The sequence below is a fragment of the Pogoniulus pusillus genome, chromosome 12 (genome assembly GCF_015220805.1).
Source record: "Pogoniulus pusillus isolate bPogPus1 chromosome 12, bPogPus1.pri, whole genome shotgun sequence".
Taxonomy (NCBI): domain Eukaryota; kingdom Metazoa; phylum Chordata; class Aves; order Piciformes; family Lybiidae; genus Pogoniulus; species Pogoniulus pusillus.
Genome location: NC_087275.1, coordinates 2,923,417 through 2,945,257, shown reverse-complemented (window position 1 = coordinate 2,945,257; position 21,841 = coordinate 2,923,417). Strand labels below are relative to the sequence as shown.

Below are 21,841 nucleotides of genomic sequence, written 5' to 3'. Positions count from 1 at the left end.
TTGTGCATCTCCTCCACTTGCAAAATGCCCCTGGGGACCCTAGTGGTGCCTTTTGGGTTTCGCTCTGACAACTGTCTACAACTACCTGAGGGGTGGTTGTGGCCAGGAGGAGGTTGCTCTCTTCTCTCAGGTGGCCAGCACCAGAACAAGAGGACACAGCCTCAAGCTACACCAGGAGAAATTTAGGCTGGAGGTGAGGAGAAAGTTCTTCACTGAGAGAGTCACTGGACACTGGAATGGGAAATTTAGGCTGGAGGTGAGGAGAAAGTTCTTCACTGAGAGAGTCATTGGACACTGGAATGGGCTGCCCGGGGAGGTGGTGGAGTCGCCGTCCCTGGAGCTGTTCAAGGCAGGATTGGATGTGGCACTTGGTGCCATGGTCTGGCCTTGAGCTCTGTGACAAAGGGTTGGACTTGATGATCTGTGAGGTCTCTCCCAACCTTGGTGATAGTGTGACACTGTGATACTGTGAAAAGGAAGAGAGGCCAAGGGAAACTGCCAGCTGCTTTGGGGTGCATGCAGCAGGTCGTGGGACACAGGGCAGCACCTCCTGCAAAACCTGAGCTGAATGTGCAATCTAACAACCACCACTCAGCAGCCAAACAAACTCACCCGTGCAAGGCAGCGATTGCAGATGCAGATGAAGTGCCTTGCGTTTGTCTGAGGGTGTAACTGCTGAGCTGCACACTCAAACCAGTATTTGTTTAACTCCGTGATATACAGATAGAGCTCATGCACTCGAGGCCAAACTCACCCCTGCTGTAATTTCCCTCACTCCAGTAGCAATTACTCCAAGGATTAATTTGGCCCACAGTGTTTCCTAGTGTATGTGATTCATCATTTCTTTCCTATAACAAAGCATAATACACTGTTTCAATCAGTGCTGATGTCCTGGCCTCCTCGAGGCTGCCGGACTCCCTGCTTAATCAGACATCAAACAAATCACTTGCAGAGGCAGAGGCGTGGAAGCATGCTTTAATTACAACATTGTAACACCAATTAGAGATCTATCTAATCGAGGACTCAGTACTTCCTACTCGGGTATTACTCCCATGTTGGGATAATTACTGCTAATTAAGCTTGGAACTAATTAGGCCAAATGATCTCATTTATACCATCATGGATGACTTCTAGGAGTTCACACATAAGAAATAAAAAAGTACCCCCAGCAAGGGTGATTTGATCATCCCTGGACACATCAGCACTTGGCTTTTGGAATGGACTGCCTCTGCCCAAGCCCTGATGAAACCCAAGTCCCAATGCTCAGATGAGCTCAGATTCTCCTGAAGCAGAGAAACGCTCTCTGAAGGCACCTGAGTTGCTTGTCCCAACTCACCTCCTGCTCCTAAAGCAACAGAGGAACCAGATGAGGTTCACCAAGGACAAGTGCAGAGTCCTGCACCTGGGGAGGGATAATAAACTGCAGCAGTCCAGGCTGGGAGGTGACTGCTGGAGAGCAGCCCTGTGGAGAGGGACCTGGGGGTGCTGGTGGAGAACATCCACGGCACAGCAATGTGCCCTTGTGGCCAAGAAGGCCAATGGGAGCCTGGGGTGTATTAGGAGTGTGTCCAGCAGAGCAAGGGAGGTTCTCCTCCCCCTCCACTCTGCCCTGCTGAGACTTCATCTTGAATATTGTGTTCAACTGGCTCCCCAGTTGAAGAGGGACAGGGATCTGCTGGAGAGGGTCCAGAGGAGGGCTATGAGGATGATAAGGGGACAGGAGGGCACTACCTGGTGAGGAAAGGCTAAGAGACTTGGGGCTTTTTAGTCTGGAGAAGAGAAGACTTAAAGTGGATTTAATCATTGTTTATAAGTATCTGACGTCTGGCCAGGAGGGGTGGGACAGGCTCTGCTCACTGCTGCCTGGGATAGCACAAGGAGCAATGGGTGTAAGCTGCAGCACAGGAGGTTCAGCCTCAACACAAGGGGGAACTTCTTTACTGTGAGGGTCCCAGAGCCCTGGCACAGGCTGCCCAGAGAGGTTGTGGAGTCTCCTTCTGTGGAGCCTTTCCAGGCCTGTCTGGATGTGTTCTTCTGTGATCTGTGTCAGATAGGATTGTCCTGCTCTGGCAGGGGGGGTTGGACTCGATGATCTCCTCGGGTCTCTTCCAAGCCCTAATATCCTGTGAGCCTGTGATTCACCCAAAACCTACAGGCATACTTCCCATGCATTTAGCACTACCTGTCCTGCCACAAGTACTGTGCAGAGTGAGGAGGCTTGCTGCAGGGTGCTGTGCAGTGTTAATCATAGAATCAGCCAGGTTGGAAGAGACCTCCAAGATCATCCAGTCCAACCTAGCACTCAGCCCTACCCAGTCAACCAGACCATGGCACTAAGTGCCTCATCCAGTCTCATCTTGAACACCTCCAGGGACAGTGACTCCACCACCTCCCTGGGCAAACCATTCCAATGCCAATCACTCTCTGCCAACAAATCACTCCTAACATCCAGCCTATTCCTAATAACTTAGGGGAAAATAAATCCTATACACACCAACAGCAGCAGGCACTCACTGCATGATTTGCATCAGTGCTGCATCCAATTAGAACCTGCACCCCAGCACTGCACAGTAACAGTGGCTCAGCAGTGCTGTATGTGATGGCTGAGGGAAGAGGCTGACTCTAGCTATCAGAGCTCCCTGCACAGTCCATCTGTGCTACAAGACTCCTCATGTTCACAGTCAGACTGCACCTAACAAATTGGCTTTACACTTCAGTCAGAAAAACACAGGGCAGCCCACGAAGCTGTGTTTATGGTGCATCTTCTCCCTCTTCCCTCCAACCACAACACTTTTGCACCAGCTCAGACCTGAAATTCTCAGGTAGAGGAAACACCAAAGTAACTACCATTTGGACTTGCCTTTGGCTCATGGGAACAAATGCAGGCAGTAAGCAGGGTGTTCCCTGCCTTATGTTGACATGGCTGAACTGGTGGGTTAAATAAAAACTTGGAGCACAGCATTTTTGTCTGGTTACTTTGGGGACTATGAGTTGACCACGATTTCTACAGTTGCTACTCACCCACAGAATCATAGAATCAACCAGGTTGGAAGAGACCTCCAAGATCATGAGGCACTTAGTGCCATGATCTAGTTAACTGGACAGGGCTGGGTGCTAGGTTGGACTGGATGAGTTTGGAGGTCTCTTCCAACCTGCTTGGTTCTACAATTCTATGACTCTATTCAGCCCAACCTAGCACCCAGCCCTGGCCAATCAACCAGACCATGGCACTAAGTGCCCCAGCCAGGCTTGGCTTCAACACCTCCAGGCACACAGACTCCACCACCTCCCTGGGCAGCCCATTCCAATGCCAATCACTTTCTCTGACAACAACTTCCTCACAACATCCAGTTGTGAACCCCAATCCAGTTTGCAGCAGTAATGCCAGTTCCTCCTGCAGCATTTGCTGATTTCAGTTTCACATCTGTGTGAAGAAGAAATGCCACCAAAACATCACTCACACCTTTCAAAGTGAATGGCCATCTCTGAAGCACAAGGAAGGACTAGCATCCAAGAATTAGCTGAGAGCATTCACCCTGGCACCCATCTCTCTGCACTGCAAACTTTACAAGGGCTCTGGTCCCTGGGAAGTCGGAGTCCTTGAACACCCAGGCCTAGGCTATAGCATCTGCTGAGACTGCAGACTGGAGGGATCACACTCTCAGACAGCACAGGTAAGTCAAGAAAGCTTTGGTCACAGTCACAGCACACAGGCCACCTCTTTCTGTAAATCCCTTCTTCCCAACCTGCCTCAAATTCCAGCCAGGATCTGCTTCAAGGCACAGCATGTCATAAAACCTGCTTTCTCTTTTGGCTTTCTCTCCCCAGCTGCCTTTTTTGCTCCTAAAGCTTCCTCCTAAACACTTCATTTTCTCACGCTTTCTCATACTCCAGGCTGGAATCCTGAAGCCGCTGAACCCTGGAATCCACCATTGTCTCCAGGTCTTCTCCCAGCCTGCCCCTTTATCCTCACAGTGATCATTGTTTCCTGGTGAGTCACAGACACCCCCCCCTTCTCCCCTCCCAGTGCCTCCTTAACAATCTTCTCTTTTCCAAAGACCATCGAAACTGAGCACAGCAGGATTGCCTACACCAACCTGACCTGGTTACAATACCTCCTGGAAATGATCCTCCAGCTGCCTGTGAAATTTCTGTGCAAGTGCCACTTCTTCATGCAGTACCATTAGCAGAAGATGAATAAGTAATGCACCGGCAAGGGAGGTTCTTCTTCCCCTGTACTCAACACTGCTCAGGCCACACCTGGAGTGCTGTGTCCAGTTCTGGGCTCCTCCATTCAAGAGAGATGTTGAGGTGCTGGAAGGTGTCAGAGAAGGGCAGCAAGGCTGGGGAGGGGCCTGGAGCACAGCCCTGTGAGGAGAGGCTGAGGGAGCTGGGGGTGTGCAGCCTGCAGAAGAGGAGGCTCAGGGCAGAGCTCATTGCTGTCTACAACTACCTGAAGGGAGGCTGTAGCCAGGTAGGGGGTGGCCTCTTCTCCTAGACAACCAATAGAACAAGGGGACACAGTCTCAAGCTGTGGCAGGGGAGGTCTAGGCTGGATGTGAGGAGGAAGTTGTTGGCAGAGAGAGTGATTGGCATTGGAATGGGCTGCCCAGGGAGGTGGTGGAGTCACTGCCTCTGGAGGTGTTGAAGCCAAGCCTGGCTGGGGCACTTAGTGCCATGGTCTGACTGACTGGCTAGGGCTGGGTGCTAGGTTGGACTGGCTGAGCTTGGAGGTCTCTTCCAACCTGGCTGATTCTATGACTCTATGATTCTATACTTCTGTTTTCTTAAGCAAGCAACACGGAGCCTGAATCTGATCTCCCCCTCCAGATGTTACCCAATCTTCATCTCAGCTCCAAAACTCTCTCCTCACACCCTGGCAAGCCTGTCATTCCTTTCTTCCCAGCTGCCAAGGCCTTTGCTGCTACTTCATCCCGACCAAACACACCAGCAGACACAAATGCAAGCATCTCTGCATGTATCAGGTTACAGGTTGAACATGCATCTGCATCCATATGCTGCAACGCAGTGGCCCATGGCTCACTGAATCCTATTTATTTGACTCTCTGCTGGAACCCCTGTGGGAAAGGTGAGTTGGAGGAGATCTTCTAGCAGAGACAGAGGAGATCCTTCTAACATCCACTGAACCCTAAGTCTGAGTGAGACAGCAGTAGATAAACAGCCAGGGCAGTGTTTAGCAGCAACACGCACTGAGCCCACGGGGACTCTGTGAATGGCTTCTCTAGTGTTAGAAGGGAGGAATTCAGGAGCTTTAGATCCCAAACAGGCATTAGACTCGAATAAGTAAGATGCTGTACACTGACAGAGTGCCAGAATCCTCCTAAGGTCCTCCCTGAACTCTGCACATAGGTGTCCCTTCAGTCAATGGTGGTTTGGATGACAGACCACAAACAAACAAGCTCCCTACCTCACAGAACAGGGGAGAAAAGCAACATCCTGGAGGAGGAATGCCATGTCACAACCACTACAGAAAGCACTCTAAATGCTCTAATTTGGGACTAAAGTAAGTCCTTCAGGACAAGGACTGCCTGGTGTGTGGGCAGTACACTGCACACTCCCACGTTAGCGTTTCAGTGTGCAGTGTACAGATACTTACTGTCATCAGCAGCCTGCAAAGAGAAACCACCTCAGAAGGACCTCCCCAGGGGCACCTGCCGGGAATGATGGAGGTTTGAGTCAGTGACCCAAGACTCAGACTCTGATTGCTCACTGTGAGGCAACAGTTCAGTATGTTCTCCTTCCAGCCAGGTTCCTTCAGTCATTTTCAAGCACAATCTGCTTGGAGGGGTTTATAACACTTTTTTTCCAGAGCAAATGCCATAGCCTTACTCAAGGTTTGCCTACATAAAGAGGACCAGGTGGTGGCCAGCCCTGTATGGCCCTATAATGGCCAAACCTATGGGTGAAAAGAAGCATGAAGTACAACAAAACAGGCATGGAACAGAAATAATCCAAATCTTGTTCTCCTAGAGTACTAGGAAAACATCCAGAGCCTCAGCAGCAGGATAGCAGGAGAGTGGGGACACTGGCCTTGGCCCCTCCTGAATCACAGAATCATAGAATCAGCCAGGCTGGAAGAGACCTCCAAGCTCAGCCAGCCCAACCTAGCACCCAGCCCCAGACAATCAACCAGACCATGGCACTAAGTGCCCCAGCCAGGCTTGGCTTCAACACCTCCAGGCACACAGACTCCACCACCTCCCTGGGCAGCCCATTCCAATGCCAATCACTCTCTCTGACAACAACTTCCTCCTCACATCCAGCCTAGACCTCCCCTGCCACAGCTTTAGACTGTGTCCCCTTGTTCTCTTGCTGCTTGCCTGGCAGAAGAGGCCACCCCCTACCTGGCTACAGCCTCCCTTCAGGTAGTTGTAGACAGCAATGAGCTCTGCCCTGAGCCTCCTCCTCTCCAGGCTGCACACCCCCAGCTCCCTCAGCCTCTCCTCACAGGGCTCTGCTCCAGGCCCCTCACCAGCTTCATTGTCCTTGTCTGGACACCTTCCAGCACCTCAACATCTCTCTTGAATGGAGGAGCCCAGAACTGGACACAGCACTCAAGGTGAGTTGAGCACTTCCATTGACAGTTCTATTGCTGGTTGCCTGGGAGAAGAGATCATCCCCAACCTGGCTACAGCCTATCTAGGTTGATACCAGCTGCACTTCCAAAAGGAAAGCAAGAGGACTGCTGCTTACTACAGTCAGCTGCCAGGTTGGTATCTTCCACCTTCCCAAAAGCCCTGGCTCAAGTTTTGGTTGCATAAGGCAGGGACACATCCCTGAGTCTGAGGTTTGGAAAGGAGATGCATTTCTTTGTTATTATTTTCAGCTATCTGAATGCAGTGAAGGTCAGAGCACTTATCTTCAGGAGCTGGTTCCTGCTCCCACTCATGTGATTCAAAACCAATTGAAGGATTTTTTTTTCCCCAGATTTCTCAGACAGAAAAAAAAAATCCAGTGGGAATGAAAACTGATGGAGGGTACTTTCTAAAGGGCATCTGTGGCAAACAAGGATTCATTGCAACGGGAGAAAGGGGAAGTCTGTGGGCACTCCTGAGTACCTCCTTATAGAATCACAGAATGGTCCAGATCACAGTATCACAGTATCATCAGGGTTGGAAGAGACCTCACAGATCATCAAGTCCAACCCTTTACCACAGAGCTCAAGGCCAGACCATGGCACCAAGTGCCACGTCCAGTCCTGCCTTGAACAGCTCCAGGGATGGCGACTCCACCACCTCCCCGGGCAGCCCATTCCAGTGTCCAATGACTCTCTCAGGGAAGAACTTTCTCCTCACCTCCAGCCTAAATTTCCCCTGGCACAGCCTGAGGCTGTGTCCTCTCGTTCTGGTGCTGGCCACCTGAGAGAAGAGAGCAACCTCCTCCTGGCCACAACCACCCCTCAGGTAGCTGTAGACAGCAATAAGGTCTCCCCTGAGCCTCCTCTTCTCCAGGCTAACCAATCCCAGCTCCCTCAGCCTCTCCTCGTAGGGCTGTGCTCAAGGCCTCTCCCCAGCCTCGTTGCCCTTCTCTGGACACGCTCAAGCATCTCAATGTCCCTCCTAAACTGGGGGGCCCAGAACTGAACACAGCACTCAAGGTGTGGTCTAACCAGTGCAGAGTACAGGGGCAGAATGACCTCCCTGCTCCTGCTGGCCACACCATTCCTGATGCAGGCCAGGATGCCACTGGCTCTCTTGGCCACCTGGGCACACTGCTGGCTCATGTTCAGGTGGGTATCAATCAGCACCCCCAGATCCCTCTCTGTCTGGCTGCTCTCAGCCACTCCGACCCCAGCCTGTATCTCTGCATGGGGTTGTTGTGGCCAAAGTGCAGCACCCTGCACTTGGAGCTATTGAACACCATCCCCTTGGACTCTGCCCATCTGTCCAGGCGGTCAAGGTCCTGCTGCAGAGCCCTTCTGCCCTCCAACCCAGCCACATCTGCCCCCAGCTTGGTGTCATAAGGGACCTCAAGGATCATCCAGCTCCAACCCCTCGCCGTAGGATACAATGAAAGCTGAATAAAGAGGGCAGGAAGGCCATAGCTTTTTACCTAAGTTTTAACCTAAGCTGTTCTCAAGAACTGGAGCAGACACTATCACCTACACCATACTCCTAGAGCTGCATTTTGGGTGATGTGGCTCAAGGACATAGCTGCATCTCCTCTGCCCTGTACAGGGCTGCTCCATAGTCTCCAAGATTAATTTATGCAAAACATGGGAAGCCCTGCCTTCTTCTTTTGCAGTGAGTGACTTCATTAACCTTTCAGGAGCTTGCCAACAGTGAAGGAGAAGCAATGGGGAAATAGGTCTTCTAGGGGAAAGAGAATTCTGCCACGCTGCTAACAGCAGATACCTAAGAGAGACCAAAGACACAGGCCAACAGTGGACCCTGATCTAGTAATACTCTGCCTTCCCCTCTCTGCTCCCACAGACATCCTCCAGTCTCTACCCTGCTCTTACAATGGTCACAGGATCACAGGATCTTAGGGTTGGAAGGGTCCCAAGGAGATCATAGAAACAGTCAGGGCTGGAAGGGTCATCGAGCTCCAACTCCCCTGCCATGGGCAGGGATAGATCAGCCTGGCAGAGCCTTGTCCAGCCTGATCATCGAGTCCAACTCCCCTGCCAGAGCAGGAGCATACAACCTAGCTCAGGTCACACAGGTACACATCCAAACAGGCCCTGAAAGTCACCAGAGAAGGAGACTCCACAGCCTCTCTGGGCAGCCTGTTCCAATGCTCTGGGACCCTTACAGGAAAGAAGTTTCCCCTTGTGCTGAGCTGGAACCTCCTGTGCTGCAGCTTACACCCATTGCTCCTTGTCCTGTCCCAGGGAGCAGTGAGCAGAGCCTGTCCCCCCACTCCTGACCACCATCCCTCAGATGTTTATAAACATTGATTAAATCTCCTCTCAGGCTTCTCTTCTCCAGACTAAGCAGCCCCAGGGCCCTCAGCCTCCCCTCAGAAGGCATGCCCTCCAGTCCCCTCATCATCCTCATAGCCCTCCACTGGACCCTCTCCAGCAGATCTCTGTCCCTCTTCAACTGGGGAGCCCAAAACTGAAGGCAGTATTCAAGATGAGGTCTCAGCAGGGCAGAGTAGAGGGGAAGCCAGAGGAGGTCCTGCTCCCCTAGCTGCTGGCAGCTCATGGCAAGCAAAGAGAGCCAAGGAAACCAGATGGGAAGGCAAACGAGGGAGACAAGCCCAATTTTGCAAGGAGTCTGGAGAGAGCCCTGGCCCAGAGGCAGAGCAGGATGGACAGAGCAGGTAAAACAAGTGAAGCAGGTAGAGAGACAGGGAGAAACAGCTGTGGGAAAAGGGAAAAGCTGCATGCTACCTCGCAGAGAGTGCAAGGGAGGCCATCTCACCATGCTAAGCAAGGTTTGCTCTGCTACAGACAGAAAAGAGCAAGCACAAACTGTCTGCCTACAAGAGCTGGGGCTCATGACTTTTAGGAGCCTGGGACTGAGTCATGCTTGGCAGGGGCAAATCTGGTGCTACCCAGAAATGCAGCTCAATTCCACTGGAAGCCAAAAAGCCACTGTGCCATGTCCTGTAGGACACTGGGTGAACATCAGCACACGGTCATCTGTGTGCTGCCAGGAACACATGGTGCCTCACATCAGCCCACCTGCAGCCACCTCTCCCTGCCCTGAGGAAAGGAGTTCTCCACACCACATCTCCCCACTATGGGAGTCTGTGAAGGGATATCAAAACCCACCACCTTTCAACTGCAACTGCTGCCCGGGAGCCTTGCAGCCAAAATTCTGTCTCTGCATGGAGGTGCTTAAATAGGCTGCAGCTTGGAGAAACTCTATCCCACAGCAGATAGTGGGATGGCCTCTGTGCAGGATCAGGTGGCTTTCTTGGCAGATGGGAGAGGAGTTCTCCCCAGTATAGGCGCCCTGCTGCCCCTGTGCCACCCAAAGAACAACTCTTACCCTCTGCTAAGCACAGGTCTCCCAGAAAGGGAGTGCAGCTGTCCTGACTTGCTGCGTGCTGGCTTGCTCACTCAGTGCAATTCCCAACAAGATGCAGGGGCCTCCTCAGATGTTTGCTGCTAGCTCCCTCCTTTCTCCATCACGACCTTCTCTGACACTACACAGGACCCTGAACTCGGCTGGAAGTTCACGTGGGGACAGTCATCCTCTTCTTGACAACCACAGATGTCGCCAAGCAGCCAAGCAGAACAAAATCCAGGTTTTCAGGGTACAGTGTCTAGAGCCACAGGGAAGTTAGGGGGATGAGAGAAGAACGATGGGCCAGGGCCATAACAAGTCAGGAGGCCATGTCCAAGGAGATGATGTGATGTCAGGAGACCAAATTTGAGGCTACAGACAGGGTCCCAGACAGAAATAAAGTACTTGGACACTGACCTGACAACCATGTTGCAGCTCAGAACAAGACTTAAGGTGGCCCCACCCAAAGCCAGAGACACATATGTGGAGGGAGTCTCACTTTGTTCTGTCAGAGGCAAGTTCCACCTCACCTGACCATCATCTGAACCATGGCCACAGTGCAGGGTTGTCTGGAAAATCTCATGCCCTGTCCTTTCTGCTAGGACCCTGACCAGCCAGTGCCCACCAGCACCTCCCATGTGGCCAAGCTGCAAAGACACACAACCAGACAACAAAAAAGGGTCCATGCTGGACAGACATGTAAGGGAGGAACTGGGAGGATAAACCAGAGAGAGGCGATAGGAAGGCTGTGCAGAGTATGAAGAGTGGGGGAGGGGAGAAAACACAGGGTGAGAGAAGAAAGTTACATGAACAGAAGGAAGGGAGCTGCAAATAGAAGGGGATGTAGAAACAGAAGAGAGAGACAGATTGCAAGAGCAGTGGAAGTAGAGGAGACGCAGAGGGACAAATATAATCAGAGCTCTTAAAAGGGGAGGGGAGAATTAAGATGCAGAGACTGAGAGAGGCAGTGAATGAGTGAGATTGTAGAAAGCAGCTTAGCTCCATTTTCCATCAAAGGTACAGGTGAACAACAAGAAGAGGGTCTGCGAGAACGACAACAGTACCAAAGCCTCTGGAGACATGGATTTTAGATGTATTCAAATTCAGTTAACCCAAACCACACCAAAACAAGCACCACCTGTGTGCTTATGCAGGGAGAAGAGGTTGTAGTGTGGGTTCAACCCTACCAGATTACAGCCAGCTGCAAGGAATCATAGAATCACATACAATCATAGAATCAGGCAGGGTTGGAAGGGACCACAAGGAGCAGCCAGTTCCAACCCCCCTGCCATGCCCAGGGACACCCTACCCTGGAGCAGGCTGCACACAGCCTCAGCCAGCCTGGCCTCAAACACCTCCAGCCATGGGGCCTCAACCACCTCCCTGGGCAACCCATTCCAGCCTCTCACCACTCTCCTGCTCAACAACTTCCTCCTCACCTCCAGCCTCACTCTCCCCACCTCCAGCTCTGCTCCATTCCTCCCCATCCTGGCACTTCCTCACAGTCTCAAAAGTCCCTCCCCAGCATTTTTGTATCCCCCTTCAGATGCTGGCAGGCCACAAGAAGGTCACCTGGGAGCCTCAGAACATCAGAGTGATGAGCAGGAGGCTACACAAGGAGGGCATCTGCTCCTGCAAAGCTGACTAACACCTTTCATTTGCAACTTAACTGTCTAATACCTAGCCAATTTAATTTGCACCACCCTTATGTTTCAACTGCCATTATGGACAATAGCAGGGGGGTGTTGTGCATACAAACACCAAGCCCCCAGTGCCACGTACACCTGGGCCAAGTGTAGCTTGTGAGAGCCCTGAGCAAACCAAACAGCAAGTGCCTGCTTGCACTGCCACACACACACACGTGCAAACAGAGCTTCCCAGTTACTGCACACAGCAACCAGCAGTTCTCCTGACCTCAGACCACACTACTTCTGCTAGTGCAGCAATTGTATAGGATCCCCTCATCAAGGAGTGAAGAAGGTCTCTGCTATAAACTGATGTGAAGGGCAGGTTGTGTCCCTTGTTTGTTTAGTGCTGAGGAGGAATGTTTGTCGAGGTTGTCAGGTTTAGGTAACTATTTCCATGCCTTCAGACAGCTTGGCATTTTTGACATGCAGCTGAGAAAGTGGACAGGGTGAAAAACAGGAAGAAATGCTATTAGAATCATAGAATCACCCAGGCTGGAAGAGACCTCCAAGCTCAGCCAGCCCAACCTAGCACCCAGCCCTGGCCAATCAACCAGACCATGGCACTAAGTGCCTCATCCAGTCTTTTCTTGAACACCTCCAGGGACGGTGCCTCCACCACCTCCCTGGGCAGCCCATTCCAATGCCAATCACTCTCTCTGACAACAACCTCCTCCTAACATCCAGCCTAGACTCCCCCCGGCACAACTTGAGACTGTGTCCCCTTGTTCTGTTGCTGGTTGCCTGGCAGAAGAGCCCAACCCCACCTGGCTACAACCTCCCTTCAGGTAGTTGTAGACAGCAATGAGTTCTGTTCTGAGCCTCCTCTTCTCTAGGCTAAACAACCCCCAGCTCCCTCAGTCTCTCCTCATAGGGTTTATGTTCCAGGCCCCTCACTAGCTTTGTCGACCTTCTCTGGACACTTAAAAAGGCCAAGCAGGTCAGAGACACTTCTGGATAAAAAGCATTTTTTCCTCACCCCAAGGGTTTCTGAAGGCTGGCAATAATTAAGCATTACAACACCTTCCTGGAGTAGATAAGTCAGCTGAGGCCACCTGAGGTTAAAGGACTTGCCTGTGATCACACAGGCAGCAAATCAGTGGCAGAGAGGAGAATTAAGCTGAAGGGTCTTAGCTGCCCTTACCCTACCCACCTGGCTGGTGTCCAGATCAAAGGATGGGAGCTGCGCCGACCACGCACCTGAGCGCCAAGCCAGCTCTTGCAAGACAGTGAAGCTGAGCGGCAAGCACCCACCCTAACTTAAAGATGGTAACTGTGAAAACAAGTGACAGAAGGCTGGGAAGCAGTGCCTAGTTACAAAACGTGGTGCCAAGTGGATTAAATATACATCGATAGATTCAATTACAAAGAGCAGCATGCAAAATGGAAGTGACTGCAGTTAAGGACCCGGGATGGCAAGAAACAAGCCCGAAATATAGTCACAGCTTTCAGCAGGGAGAAATCCATTCTTCCAGACCTCACTGAGAAGGTGCAGCCTTCAGTCTCCAAGGGGACTGTCCCAAGCCACCCCAGGCAGTAAGCAGAGTGACACCCAAGCCCTAAGGGCTACTGAGAAGCCTGTGAGACTCAGGTTTAGTGGGCTGAGAGAGATCCATATCACCTAATGCTGAGCAGCCCTTTGTTATCACTGTTACCAGAGAAGGCAGAGAGTGAAGTACTGGAAAAAGTGAGCTGCTCCCCTGTTCCCCTGCTTGCCCCTGCCTCACTAGGGTGAGGCTGAGATGCACCCTCTAAGGAAGAGGAAGCCTGTTCCACACTCTGCAGGTTCACACTGCCTTGGGTGAGAACACACAAAGGCACCCCCACCAGTGTTGAGATTCAGCCCTGCCTCAACCTGTGCACAAATGCATGTTCTGCCTTTGGGGGCCCCAAAAGTGCCAGATTCATAGAATCATAGAATCAATCTGTCTGGAAGAGACCTCCAAGCTCAGACAGGCCAACCTAGCACCCAGCCCTAGACAATCAACCAGACCATGGCACTAAATGCCTCATCCTGGTTTTGCTTCAACACCTCCAAGCACGGCAACTCCACCACCTACCTGGGCAGCCCATTCCAATGCCAATCACTCTCTCTGCCAGCAACTTCCTAACAACATCCAGCCTAGACCTCCCCTGCCTGGCACAACTTGAGACTGTGTCCCCTTGTTCTGCTGCTGGTTGCCTGGCAGAAGAGACCAATCCCACTTGGCTACAGCCTCCAGGTCCTGATAGCACTGACCAACTCAACAATTCAACACAACTCATCTGTCACAGGACCTGAACCTTTCCAGATAAGAACCACTTTGCTCTCCCTCAACCCCTGCATTTCCCCAGGATTTCCAAGAGTTATAAAATTACCATTGCAAACCACTCCCCATCCAGCTTCATCCTGCACTCACCAGGACACATGTACTACCTCAATGATTTAATTTCTTCCTTCTTGGAGCAAAAGTAGCAAGGACGATTCAGCACTCCATACACACAGCTGCCAGCTGAAGAAACGCAGGTGAATGCAGCTGAATGCAAAGGTAAATACAGCCTCAGACCATTTTTTGTACCTGGAGAACTAGACCAGAGGTATTTTGCACGCAAGATTACAGGTCTGTTTGTAGCTGCAGTTTGACATTCCATTACTGCAATTGCACACAACCAGTTACATGCCTTAGCAGCAGCTCACTAAAGCTGTTGCCGCTAAACATACAAAATCCAGCCCCCAGATGCACACGCTCAAGACTAAAATAAAGCCAACTAGCCCTTATTTTTTCTGCTACAGAAAAAACATGGCCTTGCTAGGCTGCCTTTCCCCTGTGCAAACACCACACCAGCATATTTCCTTGTCCTTCTATTTGTATGATGATCCACACACTCGTCGGAGTCTTTCGGTAACTTAAAGCGCATACAGTGTTTTGCAACTAGAAGCATCCCACAAACGCAAAGCAGACCCCAGCTCCTGCACAAAGCATTCTTCCCTCAGAGAGCAGCTACAACCAGCTCTCCAGCTAGAATCACCAAGTCATAGAATCAGAGAATCAGTCAGGGCTGGAAGGGACCACAAGGATCATTTGCTTCCAACCGCCCCGTGCCACGGGCAAGGGATACCCTACCCTAGATCAGGCTGGCCACAGCCTCAGCCAGCTGATGGCACAGGAGGTCCTGTCTGTTTCAGGCCGGAGAGAAACACGGTGCTAACCCCTTTAAGACAGTAAGAGATGAATACTTTTTTTTTCTTCATTTAAACTATAGGGGAGTTTTACCTAGAAAGACAGCAATTTCCTGAGCGAGTCTGGCAAAGTGCCCAGGGCTAAGCCCACCCCCACCCCCTCCTCCTTCTGGCAAAAACTACCACGGCGTCTTGAAGAGTCAGAAGTAGTTTTTAGGGGGTTGACTTTACACAAGAAGCCAAGACAAAACCGAGTTGTGAGCAAGCCCGGGTATTGAAGTATTTCTTCCGAGAACTAAACTGATGTGGGACGCCCTAAGCAGACTCCCCGCAATGACCCTGCGGAGGGACGGTCCAGTAAGGAGTCAGAGGGAAGCAGATTGAATCACCAACAGCCATTCCTGCAAATTGCCCTCCCTCCCACCTCAAGTTTACAATCTGAGGAGTCACCAGGTTGCGGTTAGCTTGGGAAAGCTGATGAAATCAGTCTGGGGAGACAGTCTCAGCCAGCCTCGAGATTTGGCTGAGGGGCTCCTTGTTTTGCAGGGAGACACAGGCAGTTGTTCTGCCAGCTTTGCCATGCGTTTCTCGCGTTGCTGTTACGGGGATGTATGTACAGCCCGTGTCGCTGGGCAAGTTGTGCTGTTTTCTGCTGGAAGGACAAACCAGAATTCACTGCCCAACCGAGCACTCAGTGCACACAGACTTCTAGCAAAATCTGTTGCAGCGGGAGTCACTCTGGGCATCAGACTGCGTGCTCTGCTGGTGCCATGCTGAGCGAGCCTGCCCTGGCGTCCGCACACGAGGAGCACAGAAGCATAGAATCAAACAGGTTGGAAGAGACCTCCAAGCTCAGCCAGCCCAACCTAGCACCCAGCCCTAGACAATCAACCAGACCATGGCACTAAGTGCCCCAGCCAGGCTTGGCTTCAACACCTCCAAGCACAGCGACTCCACCACCTCCCTGGGCAGCCCATTCCAATGCCAATCACTCTGACAACAACTTCCTCCTCACATCCAGCCTAGACCTCCCCTGCCACAACTTGAGACTGTGTCCCCTTGTTCTGTTGCTGGCTGCCTGGCAGCAGAGCCCAACCCCACCTGGCTACAGCCTCCCTTCAGGTAGTTGCAGACAGCAATGAGCTCTGCCCTGAGCCTCCTCTTCTGCAGGCTGCACACCCCCAGCTCCCTCAGCCTCTCCTCACAGGGCTGTGCTCCAGGATGCGACACTTCACACCCATGCGCAAGCAATTCGGTGTGCTGCTGCTTCCGCGGGGCAGGCAAGCACTACCCCCATTTCACAGATCTCAACAGGATGATCAAGCCCAGCTTTAAAGCACTTTGCCTAAGGCTGCCCATCAAATCAGTGTCAGGATCTGAAGTTCTGCGAGATTTCCATATCCGAGACCTTCCTTTCTCAAACGGAGCAAGTGAAGCGTAAAGCAGGGATGATGTTAACTCAGTTACGTGCACAAGTTCACATCACACAGCACAAATATTTGCTTCCCCTTACGTTTTAAAATGGTGTTTAGGCAATGAGTTTGCTTATAGAACGCAGAAATACTGTGCTTGTGTGTGTGAGACTCCTATCAAAGCCATGTCCAAGAAGCCTGCATCCTTAGGTGTAGGGCAAGGAGTACCAATAAGCGGTGCCTGCATCTCCAGTGGGTAGCAGCAGTGTGTTGGTGGCCCTGCTGTGCAGGAGCAGTACCTTAAACTGCTGAGAAGAAACCCTCTTGGCTGACAGCACTCACTGCCACAAAATATAGGCTGAAGGAGTGAAATACATTTTGTTCCCTGCCAGCCCCACCGACTCCTGAACCACTGCTGAAGATCTCAGAGGCAAGTGCAGCTAACTGGAGAAACATACAACGATTTTGAAGGAAAATTATTTATCCATTTGGTCACCTAAACATCAGCAAACAACATAAGAACGGGCCAACTCTCCTCCTGTCTCCCTCTCCCCAGCCCTGACACGCTGCCATTTTCTGTCCCCATCTCCACTGAGCTAGTCACATCCCATGCCACAGTTGAGGAGCGGCGTGCAGGGTTTAAATGTGCACATGCTCTCTGGGGAAGAGCACTTTGGGATGTAACTGACTGGCCACAAAGGAGCACAGGCAGGAGGCCAAGGCTGGTGATTGGCCTCAAGTCAGACTCGCTGATCAGCACATCGAGGATTTTAAAGCACATACCTCATCAGATCAGCAGCTTGTCCTAGAAGGAGAAGAGTGACATAAAATATGCACAAGCTTTCCTTCTGCCCTGACAGCAGGTTGAGTTTTCAGATGACGTGGAAACAGCAGCCTGCTCTCCTCCCCCCAACACAGTCTCTTGTCATGCTTTTGCTGCAGCACTGCCGTCTCGTTCTCAACTCTGGAGACTGCTCCCTCCCCAGCCCTCTGGCCGAGACGCAGGCTTTGGCCAGGATGCTCCAGGATGCTCCACGACACTGTTTTTATGCCTGCTCAGCCCTTGGCCTTTCTTCTCAGCACGCCAAGCAGGGGCTCATTAGTGTTCCCTGTTGTTAACACTTTTGTAGCTTAAGCCTATCCAGTGCCATGCTGAAACCGAAAGGGCATCGAATCATCATCCAGAAGGGAACAAAACTTCCCAGCACTGCCAGCCCAGCTGGGACTCAGACAGGCAATCCTCTAAAGGTGGAGCATGCACATTTGCATGTGCAGCAGCGGCATGCAAGCTCTGCCTGTGGCAAGCTGGCACTGCTTTGGCTTCCTCCCAAAAGAAAGCAACTTCAATCATGCTTGACCCAAGATCAGTCCTCTGCATGTGTATGCACAGAACGTTTTTAAGGCGCTGCTTGTGTACATGATGTCTGTGGTACGTGCCTGCTCATCGTGGGAACAGAAAAGGTAAAACATGAAACATACTGGGTTTAAGTCTTAGCTGTCTCACATCGTAATTTGTGCTATTGCAAAGTTGGCTGTCAAATACTATTGCTACCAGACTGATGGAATAAGCTATTACGTAAACTGAGGAAAACACAAGAACTGGGCTGTGCCTGTGCAGGAACCACGCTTACAACGGGTGTGCATTGCTCCCTGGGAGGAATAATGTGCTACAAACCTACTGTTTCTGTACGTGTGCAGGGGTTGGGTATGCAGAGGCATTCATGAGAAAGCTTTATTTCATCCCCACGTGTATTTCCACAAGGGAGCAGCGGTATTGTGCCCTTGCTGTTGTCAGAGTCCATCGTAATGAACAGAAAGACAGAATGTTACAAAGACATTTTAACAGAAGGTTTCCCAGCCAAAGAAAACATCTATGGAACAGGCAATCCACACAGTCTTTCTCCATCCCCTCGGCTGCAAGCCTTGCCCAAGTCACTATCATCCCTGGGGCAGATTACAAAGATCTCTTCTCCCTACCAAATGGCCCAAACTTTGCTGAGTCAGAAAACTCCATCTCCACCTTTTTCCACACCAAAGTCTTGCTGCATCTCATTCAGCTTAGCTAGGCTTCATCCTTACTCATGTCCTGATTCAGTTCAAAATTCCCCCTCTTTTTAAAGCCCTCCAAGGAGCCAGTCGACAGTCTGTCTTGGACATTTCTCCTCACTCCCCCATCTGTGTACATCCTCTCTCAGCATCAGAACTGGAGCTGCTACTTCCTCCTCCCCAGGTCCAGCTGCCTGGAACAGGCATTTTTTTCTCCCTACCTCACTGCCTGATAAGTCTCTGTTCAAACACAGTCTGAGACTTCTCCCCCTCCTGTGACAATAAACCTCAGCGTCTTTCTGCCCGCTCCTCGCATTCCTCCATCACTGGACTCTGTAAAGCATGTGGGATAAAGGTATCATGGAAAACGTTACAGCAAATCGTGGGATTTTTGCTGTGACTCTTTCTCTGCCTTTTTTTGTTGCTGTTTTTTTCTTCTTGAAGGGAGGTAACAAGTCGGAGAGGAGCTGGCTGAGATTTCTGTTGTACATTTTTTTTGCAGCAGCAACAAGATCCTCCATCTTCCTTGCTGGATTGAATAGGGTCTCAGGACAATTTAGTCTCCCTCCCCCATCTCCCATTCCTCTTCTCCTCCCAGGTTTGACTGAGAAAGCACACATCCTCACTCTTTCAGCTCCTGCCTTGCATAGGTTGTCTCAGGACATTAGGATGACGAACATTTGTGCAGCTCAGGTTCTTGCAGGTCATTTTCTACCAAAACAACTAGAATCAATGAAACCCGAATGATGGCAGATGACAAACTTGAAAGACCTTGCAAGGATGCACCCAGCTTACTGGGAGGCTTTCTGCATCTCACGCCAAAGGGAAAAACAGAAAGAATCTAAATCTTAACCAAACCCAGGGTGGACGCTGTAATGAGGCCGGCCGTGAGGACCTGTTTTCTCTCCCCTTTGCCTTATTCTTCTTGTTTTCTTTCACTCACATTATCACCTCACCCACAGCAGGTTAACAGCCACAAAACCCTCATCAAGCACTGCCGCTCTCACGCCGAGCCACGTATTTATTCGCTGATAAACGGCAACTATAAATTCGTCTCCTTTAATCTTCCAGCATCCAGGAGGGGAAAAAACATCTCCCACCCTCGCGGCAGACTTTCCGACTCTGCCCGGCTCCGGAGGCAGAGGGATGGAGCGGTGACAAAGACCCCGGCTTCCCACCCTCCCCGCTGCCGCCCGCTACCTTTGCGGGGCTCCCCCGGCGCCGGGCAGCGGGGAGGAAGGCCGCCCCCGGGCTCTGCCCCCGGCTGCAGCCTCGGCCAGCCACCGCCTCCCCAACCCTCCCCCCACCATAAGCAAAAAAAGGCGGCGGGACAGAAGCCAACAGGTGGAAGGCGATTTTTGTCCCTTCCGCGCTCGGGCCCGGCTCTCTCAGCCCGTACCGCTCCCGGGATCGCCCCGGTAACCGCGCTCCCTCCCAGCGCCGCCGCCGCCGAAGGGAGAAACTGAGGCACGGCGCCACGGGGCGGGCTGGCGCCCACCGACCGCTGCAAAACTTTCCGCGCTGCCGCGCCGGGCCGGGCCGGGCCGGGGGAGACGGCGGCGTGCGGGGCTCACTGCGGTGCCGCAGCCGCCCGCCCGCACGCACACATGCCCGGGAGCACACGCCGCCCGCCGCTGTTGGCAGGCGAGCCGCGCCGCGCCGAGCCGAGCCGAGCCGCGCCGAGCCGGAGCGACCGGCGGGGGCCAGGCGACCTCGGGGGCGGCGGCGCCAGGCATCGGCCCCCCGCCGGCAGCACGGCGCGCAGGCTGCCCAGAGCCGAGCCGGGGCGGGTGCGGGGCCGGCGCTTACCTGCCTCAGGCGGCGAAGGCTCGGAGCAGCATGTCGGGGGGCGGCGGGGAGCGGGACCCTGCCGGCGGCGCGGCCTGCGCTCGCCGGGCACTAGGGCAGCATCAAGGCAACTTAGGGGGAAGCCTTTCGGGGCCTATTGTCTGCGCGGGGCGGCAGGGCGGCGGGGCGGCCTCCCCCCGCGGGCGCCGCGGCGCTTGGTACGGCCCAGGCATTCATGCCAAGCGGCTTTCACACATGGAGGCTTGTCTCCAGCGGCTGCTGACAAGCCACAAACAAGACGTCCCCCTCCCTCCTCCTCCTCCTCCTGCCTCCTCCCTCCTCCTCCTCCGGCCTCCTCCATGCGAACTCCAACTCCGCTGACAGGCGGGCGGCCAGGCCTCGCCGCCGCCGCTCCTCGCACCCGCCCTCGCCGGGGTGCGGAGCAGGGAGGAGGCCACCGGCCGCCTCCCGGGAAAATGGCAGCCGCCGGACCCGCTTCTCCCCCAGTCGGGGATGGGACACAGGCACCCAGGGCCGCGCCAGGAGGGCTGGGGGCTTCTGGCCTCCTTCAGACAGCATGCCAGGCTCCGGCAGAAAAGCCCCCGTGAGACCCGCACAGGAAACAGCACCGCTCCCTCCGGAGTGCCGCCACCAGCTGCCTTCAGCGCCCCGGCTGCGGAGGGTCGCTGCCAACAGAGGAGCCGGCTGAGAACTGCCCCATGCCCCAAGGTGGCTCGAATAAGCGGGCACGTCTGATGGGGGACACCCAGCCCCGGCGGCCGCGGGGTCAACTTCATCCTGCAGCGCCAGACCCCTCCACAGCACCGTGGGGGCAGCAGGCAGGGGAGACAGGCAAGCAGAGCCTCTCACCAAGCAGGCAGGGGTGACAGGCAAGCAGAGCCTCTCACCAAGCAGGCAGGGGTGACAGGCAAGCAGAGCCTCTCACCAAGCAGGCAGGGGTGACAGGCAAGCAGAGCCTCTCACCAAGCAGGCAGGGGAGGAAGGCAAGCAGAGCCTCTCACCAAGCAGGCAGGGCAGAAAGGCAAGCAGAGCCTCTCACCAAGCAGGCAGGGCAGAAAGGCAAGCAGAGCCTCTCACCAAGCAGGCAGGGGAGGAAGGCAAGCAGAGCCTCTCACCAAGCAGGCAGGGAGGAAGGCAAGCAGAGCCTCTCACCAAGCAGGCAGGGGACACAGGGAAGCAGAGCCTCTCACCAAGCAGGCAGGGGAGGAAGGCAAGCAGAGCCTCTCACCAAGCAGGCAGGGAGGAAGGCAAGCAGAGCCTCTCACCAAGCAGGCAGGGGACACAGGCAAGCAGAGCCTCTCACCAAGCAGGCAGGGCAGAAAGGCAATCAGAGGACTCTCACCAAGCAGACAGGGGTGACAGGCAAGCAGAGCCTCTCACCAAGCAGGCAGGGGTGACAGGCAAGCAGAGCCTCTCACCAAGCAGGTAGGGCAGAAAGGCAAGCGGAGGACTCTCACCAAGCAGGCAGGGAGAAAGGCAAGCAGAGGACTCTCACCAAGCAGGCAGGGGTGACAGGCAAGCAGAGGACTCTCACCAAGCAGGCAGGGCAGAAAGGCAAGCAGAGGACTCTCACCAAGCAGGCAGGGGTGACAGGCAAGCAGAGCCTCTCACCAAGCAGGCAGGGCAGAAAGGCAAGCAGAGGACTCTCACCAAGCAGGCAGGGGTGACAGGCAAGCAGAGGACTCTCACCAAGCAGGCAGGGGTGACAGGCAAGCAGAGGACTCTCACCAAGCAGGCAGGGGTGACAGG

General features: G+C 53.3%; 1 protein-coding gene across 1 annotated transcript in view; it reads right to left on the bottom strand.

The window, feature by feature from the left end:
* The window catches only part of LOC135179963 (uncharacterized), a 75,381-nt gene extending 55,033 nt beyond the window's left edge, over window positions 1-20,348 (bottom strand). Inside the window, exon 1 of the mRNA XM_064152141.1 lies at window positions 20,093-20,348. The gene's annotated coding sequence lies outside the window, so the exon portion shown is untranslated. The remainder of the gene's footprint in view (window positions 1-20,092) is intronic.
* Between the last annotated feature and the right edge of the window lie 1,493 nt (window positions 20,349-21,841).